The sequence below is a fragment of the Triticum aestivum genome, chromosome 7A (genome assembly GCF_018294505.1).
Source record: "Triticum aestivum cultivar Chinese Spring chromosome 7A, IWGSC CS RefSeq v2.1, whole genome shotgun sequence".
Taxonomy (NCBI): Eukaryota; Viridiplantae; Streptophyta; class Magnoliopsida; order Poales; family Poaceae; genus Triticum; species Triticum aestivum.
In genome coordinates this window covers 311,565,356-311,572,544 of record NC_057812.1, presented here as the reverse complement: position 1 = coordinate 311,572,544, position 7,189 = coordinate 311,565,356, and positions in this window count along the sequence as shown.

Below are 7,189 nucleotides of genomic sequence, written 5' to 3'. Positions count from 1 at the left end.
CTGCACTGCCTCCCCTGCTGTGGCCGCTATCCCTACGCCGCCCCTGCTGTTGCCTCGCCGGCGCCACCGCCCCTCGTTCCGCTGCTGACCCCTGGCCGCCTCCGGCGCTCGGCATCGGCGCCCAGCCATGCCCGCGCGGCTTCTGCACGGGTCAGGCGCCCGCGAGCCCCTGTGCCCGGTACCCGCACGCACGCACCCGGTTTAGCCCTTGGGCCACTGCCCAGTGGCCCCCACCCACGCCCCAGAGCAGAAAAAAAAGAAAAAAAAAGAAAAAAAAGAATAGTAAAAATAATAAAAATAATAAAAACAAATAAATTAATTAATTAACTAAATTAAATTAACTTAACTAATCATGTTTAGTTCACCTAATTAACTTTTGTTAATTAATTAAACAGTAATTAGATTAGTTAAATCCTAATTAAAATAAACAGAGTATGACATGTGGGACCCACACGTCAGTTTGACCCAGTCAACCTCTATTGACTGCTGACATCATGCTGACGTCATGCTGACATCAGCAATCACTGTTCTGGATAATGTTGCATTAAAATAATTAAATAAATCTTGAAAATGATTTAAATCTTTTAAAATTAATAGAAAATAAACCGTAGCTCAGATGAAAATACTTTCTACATGAAAGTTGCTCAGAACGACGAGACGAATCCGGATACGCAGTCCGTTCGTCCGCCACACACCCCTAACCTATCGAACTCGCAACTTTCCCCCTCTGGCTCCTCTGCCCGAAAACACGAAACACCGGGGATATTTTCCCGGATGTTTTCCCCATTCGTCGGTATCACCTACTACCGCGATTGGGCACCCCTAGCACCGTTACTTGTCTTGTCATGCATCTTTATGCATCTGTTTGCATGGTATTCATTGTTTCTTCCCCCCTCTTCTCTCCGGTAGACTACGAGACCGACGCTGCTGCTGCCCAGTTCGACTACGGAGTTGACGACCCCTCTCTCTTGCCAGAGCAACCAGGCAAGCCCCCCCCCCCTTGATCACCAGATATCGCCTACTCTCCTCTATACTGCTTGCATTAGAGTAGTGTAGCATGTTACTGCTTTCAGTTAATCCTATACTGCTGCATAGCCTGTCCTTGCTACTACTGTTATTAACTTTACCTGCTATCCTACTGCTTAGTATAGGATGCTAGAGTTCCATTAGTGGCCCTACACTCTTGTCCGTCTGCCATGCTATACTACTGGGTTGTGATCACTTCGGGAGGTGATCACGGGTATATACTATATACTTTACACGATTACATTACCTGTGGTACTGTTCGGAGATGGGGGCTGAAAGGACAGGTGGCTCCATCCCAGTAGAGGTGGGCCTGGGTTCCCGACGGCCCCCAACTGTTACTTTGTGGCGGAGCGACAGGGCAGGTTGAGACCGCCTAGGAGAGAGGTGGGCCTGACCCTGTTCGGCGTTCGTGGATACTTAACACGCTTAACGAGATCTTGGTATTTGATCTGAGTTGGTTACGAGCCTATACGCACTAACCATCTACGCGGGAGTAGTTATGGGTATCCCGGCGTCGTGGTATCAGCCGAAGCACTTCGTGACGTCAGCGACTGAGTGGCGCGCGCCGGATTGGACTGGAACGCCACTAGGCTAGGTCTGCTTTCGGCCGCGTACGCAACGTGCAGGTGTGCTCAGGGCGATGGGCCCAGACCCCTGCGCGCTTAGGTTTAGACCGGCGTGCTGGCCTCTCCGTTGAGCCTAGGTGGGGCTGCGACGTGTTGATCTCCCGCGGCCGGGCATGACCCAGAAAAGTGTGTCCGGCCAAATGGGATCAAGCGTGCTGGGTAAGTTGGTGCACCCCTGCAGGGAAGTTAATCTATTCGAATAGCCGTGATCTTCGGTAACAGGACGACTTGGAGTTGTACCTTGACCTTATGACAACCAGAATCGGATACTTAATAAAACACACCCTTCCAAGTTCCACAGACAACCAGGTGATCGCTTTTCCACAGGGCGACGAGGGGAGGATCGCCGGGTAGGATTATGCTATGCGATGTGACTGGAGATGCTACTTGGAGATGCTACTTGGAGGACTTCAATCTACTCTCTTCTACATGCTGCAAGACGGAGGCTGCCAGAAGCGTAGTCTTCGACAGGATTAGCTATCCCCCTCTTATTCTGGCATTCTGGAGTTCAGTCCACCGATATGGCCCTTTACACATATACCCATGCATATGTAGTGTAGCTCCTTGCTTGCGAGTACTTTGGATGAGTACTCACGGTTGCTTTTCTCCCTATTTTCCCCTTTCCCTTCTACCTGGTTGTCGCAACCTGATGCTGGAGCCCTGGAGCCAGACGCCACCGTCGACGATGATTCCTACTACACTGGAGGTGCCTATTACTACGTGCAGCCCGCTGACGACGACCAAGAGTAGTTAGGAGGATCCCAGGCAGGAGGCCTGCGCCTCTTTCGATCTGTATCCCAGTTTGTGCTAGCCATCTTATGGCAACTTGTTTAACTTATGTCTGTACTCAGATATTGTTGCTTCCGCTGACTCGTCTATGATCGAGCACTTGTATTCGAGCCCTCGAGGCCCCTGGCTTGTATTATGATGCTTGTATGACTTATTTATGTTTTAGAGTTGTGTTGTGATATCTTCCCGTGAGTCCCTTATCTTGATCGTACACATTTGCGTGCATGATTAGTGTACGATTGAATCGGGGGCGTCACAAGTTGGTATCAGAGCCGACTGCCTGTAGGAATCCCCCTTCCACACTCCTTGGCCGAAGTCGAGTCTAGACTTTACAAAACTTTTACTAACTTGGCTGTATGGCCCATGGGCCCACGTCGCCATTGGGTGGTATTAGGATCTTTTACTCCTCGACCTTTACTCTGGGATTCTGAACTCTCTTCTATTCGGGTTAAACGATTTTTACTAAATTCTAACTTTTAGGTTCTCGAAAATACTTTCTATCGGAGGGGCCCTTCAGTCCGGATGATCACCGACTGCACCAGAAGATTTCGGAGATACTCTTTGATATTCTCTCGAGACTTTGTGCCCATCACTTTTGCTATTCCCGACCACCGATAAATCCATATGGAAAACTACTTACACTTGCCATTCATACGATCATCCCCCATTGATCTTGTTATTACAAGATACCCCGAAGTTTTCTCTATTGTTCCGAGAATACTTTGTGCCTACTGCCTAGCAGTTCTTTGCCACATGAATACCCCTTCAAATAATTTCTCGCACTTATCGAGTATCCACTCATCCCCAGTTGATTCATGTATTTCACAAAAGTCTTCGAAATGCCATTCGATCTTCCGAAAATCCCGAGCAGCCTATTCCTCTTGAAATTCTTGCTTGCTTGCATTATGGTTAGTCCCATAAGTCTCATAGTCTTATTGACATTCCTTGTCATTGTCATTTTGAGTCTGTTGACTCAATATGTTTGCGAATACCCGCAAACATCATTGATCCTTATAAATTACCTTTCCGGCTGAGCTGACATTCTTTTAACTGGAATTGGTTCTCGACCAATCCAATTGTCGTTGATTGTACCCTAAGGCTATTCAACTTATCCATCCCTAATCAGAGCATTGCTTCTGATCCCTTGATTTGGAAATCATAATTCCTTTGCATTTGACAATTGAGTTAGTCAGTTGTTTCTATAATTTGATCTCCTTGCACTCTTCTTCCTCTAGTTGAGTACCGATGCTCACGTCAGATCCCTTGTGGACCATCAGCTCCATTGTTGGATTTTATCCGTCAGCATCCTTCATATTCAATAACTTTGTGAGATCTTCCCCTGATACATAATGCCTTTGGTAAATTGTATCCTCTGCTTTGTCAACCATGCTCTACCTCCGAGCTTGAGTTATTTACCCCTGAAGTTGATGGTATACGTTCCTAAGATGCCCCGATGGGTTGAACATATACCTTCCTTAATTTGTGTGAACCCAAGAGTTTTCATGGGTCATAACGTTCCGGTATTCCGCAAGTTAAACTTTCAAACTCTAAACATTCTTAACTTAGAGTAGTAAATGAGAAGTTGTGTATTGGAGAAGTGGGAGTCGACCTTGAACCTTGCGTTCATGCCCACGGACACGATGCTAATCTTATCATGGGTGCTCCTCTTAAACCCTCTTTGGTATAAGTTCTTATATCTGGGATTCGGCCTTTTGCAATCGTGGTTCCGGCCATGTTCTCCTTTTTAATACCGTTTCTTGGACAAGTTGAAGTACTTGTCTTCTGCAGATCATTGCACCTGTCCAACCTTTACTTTGCTCTACTGTTGAGTATTAAACTCCGGTATCTCAAGAATATCATGGTACTGCATAACTTATTATGGGTTCTTCATCAACTATTAATTCTCACTGATTCCAATTTTCTTGGGTTCTGGGTTGTCGTCAATCGAGAACACCGATTCCACATTTCGGTTCGATAACCCTAAGTAATTTTCGTTGCTTATGAGTTTAATATTCCTTCCCATCATTCCTAGCCTGTTTGGCTATATCATTGTCGTGACGATTCTAACGGTGCTACCTGGTCCTTATTCTCGGAGCACCAATTTTCGATGATGAACTAACCTTACGTCGATTTTCCTCGTCATACCCTTTCACCTTAAACAACAAGCTTGAGTTCGAGTTTGTGTCGCAACTGTGGTTCCAATAACCTCTTGCTTCATCATTCCTTTGACTTGATGTCGTCGCTGATTGACTACATCTGCATGAAATCTCTCGACAATTGTGTCGTGATCATCATCAACCTTATGAGCTCTTCCAGGAATTCAATTGAATTCATGATGGGTAATACCATCCTTGCCCCTCGATGATTCCTGTTCTCATCGACCACTTTATTGCCTTCCGTTCAACACAACTTGTTCGTGTTTTGTGTAAACCTTGAGATCACTGCTACCCAGCAGTTGATCTTCCTTACCTCGGAAGTATTACCATCTCTTTTTGTCAACAATGTGGTGAGAATTTCACCACCTCTTAATAATTCTTGATATCATAATACTTCTTGCCATCTTCGTTCATTCCTTGGTCCCCGTATTGTTTTCAACCGGAATACCGACAATGGAGCTATGACGTGTGAATTCAAAACTTCTAACAACCCTATTGCTTTGAAGTGAATGGGCGATAGTTCATTCTAAGTCCTTCGCTAATTGAATCACCATTCTGACATTGGTCGTGCAACCCAACCCATATTTCGGGCGCACCTTTCAACCAATGTTTAATTGTGTATGTTTTCCTCGAGCATACTTCCTTATATCATTTGATCTGACAAATGTTATCTCCTTGTTCACTTAATGGTGGAAATCCATCTTTTGGGAATCTCGGTGAATTGCCATTGAGTTCACCAGACACCTCCTTGTCCTCTCCTTGGGTTAATGATGGACTCTTGTTAACGGAAATCACTTCATAGTTCATTTCCCCGAGAATCTTACAATGTCATCTCGTCAATTTGCGTTGCACCTTTTCTTCTCAGGTATCCTAAGTCTGAGGTATCCTGACACCAATCGGATCTGAATCTCGGTCAGATATGATGGTTGGGACAACTTTCCAAGAGTCATGATGTTGATCCTTTGATGACCCGGTAACATGATGTCATGCCTAGCACCCCCCCCCCCCCGGCTGGAGGACCTATCATTATAGATTCCTTTTCAGCAAGGTTATCCATTCATCCATGAGGAAATTGTAAGACTTATTCTGCAAGTTATTCCTGATGGATCCTTCGTGTTTCCAAAGTCTGATCTTCACCTGAAGACCTTGTCAATGCTATCTCGAAGCATGTCAATGGTACTCCGATTTTCAATAGGAACATTTGAAGCACGATGCTAGATTTTATTTATCATTTATCCTAACACCGTGGTATGGGTAATATCATGAGATTCCTCCCCCCTTACCTAAATGGTTTTCTACTTTATATCCTGCCATGGATATCTTGCTCTGCTTGTCCTTGGGAAGGATATACCCTTGAAATATGTGTTTAAACATATTTTCCTTTCCATTGTTCTGTTTAATCTGATGATCATATTTTCCTTCCATTGGTTTGTTTAAACCTTTTCTATGATCTATATGATATAAGCAGTAATAATCCACTGCTTGTGCAAACACCTCGATGTACAACTCTGTCGGTAAGACCTTGTTACTATTGTTGATGATATTCCGGTAACCACCGATGGACGGGAACCTTGCCTATTGGTCCGCCTCGTTTCAACGAGCAGAAAAATGGTTCTCTTCGTCCCTCGCCCTTGGTACCTATGTTGTTGCCGACATGACCCACAGACTCTCCTCTGGCATGCCTTGCTTACATGATTGTGCAAGACGTCACCGCCTTTCCTACTTTTAACCCACATGGTGGGCCCATAACCCACAGTTCCACAGGATCGAAACCTGACTCTCCTGTACACCTTGTTGTCAAAGTTATTCCTCGAGCTTGACTTCGTATGTAATTCATGGGCCACATGCCTAGTAATCTATTCTGGTATCAGACACAATACCTACCCTCGCCTTTCTGAACCCCTTTCTCACTCTGGTTCAGACTTCGAGCAACTATCTATCCGCTGGGAACCTCTTATTCTATCTTCGTACCTTACTCTCGATGTATTTTATATGTTCAACTCGAGAGATAATCTTATGCTCATTCATGGGTTAACCCCAGATTGTTTTCCCTCATAAGCATTCTGTCGTAGCCAAGCTGCCCCTTACCTATTCGAAAGTACGTTGGAGATCCCGAAGAAAGGATGACGATTTGATCATGGTGACTTGAAGCAGAGAAATGGAGACATCAACGTAATGGATCGACCTCTTCGAGGAGAGCAACCAAGACCGAGAAGATCCGTTAGAATTTCGCAACCACAACTTCCCCCCTTACTCCACCGCTTAAATCACGGGACGAGATTTCTTGTAGTGGAGGAGAATTGTGACGCCCGGATAATTAAGCTACAGTAATCCCGGGCTAATGGTGCCACGTCACCACGGTTACTGTTGTTAACCTTGCGATGATTCGAAACCGTTTCAAAATTCAAATTCAAATTAATGTGAATAATAAAAGTTTTCAAAAATTAAAATAAAAATGTTCGGATTGTACTAAATATTACATAGATAATTATGGTGTAGAAGGCACAGTTTTATAAAATACATAAATATTTTAAATTGAATTAAAACAGAAGAGAAAATAAGAAAAGGAATCAAAACTAAAACAGAAAAAAA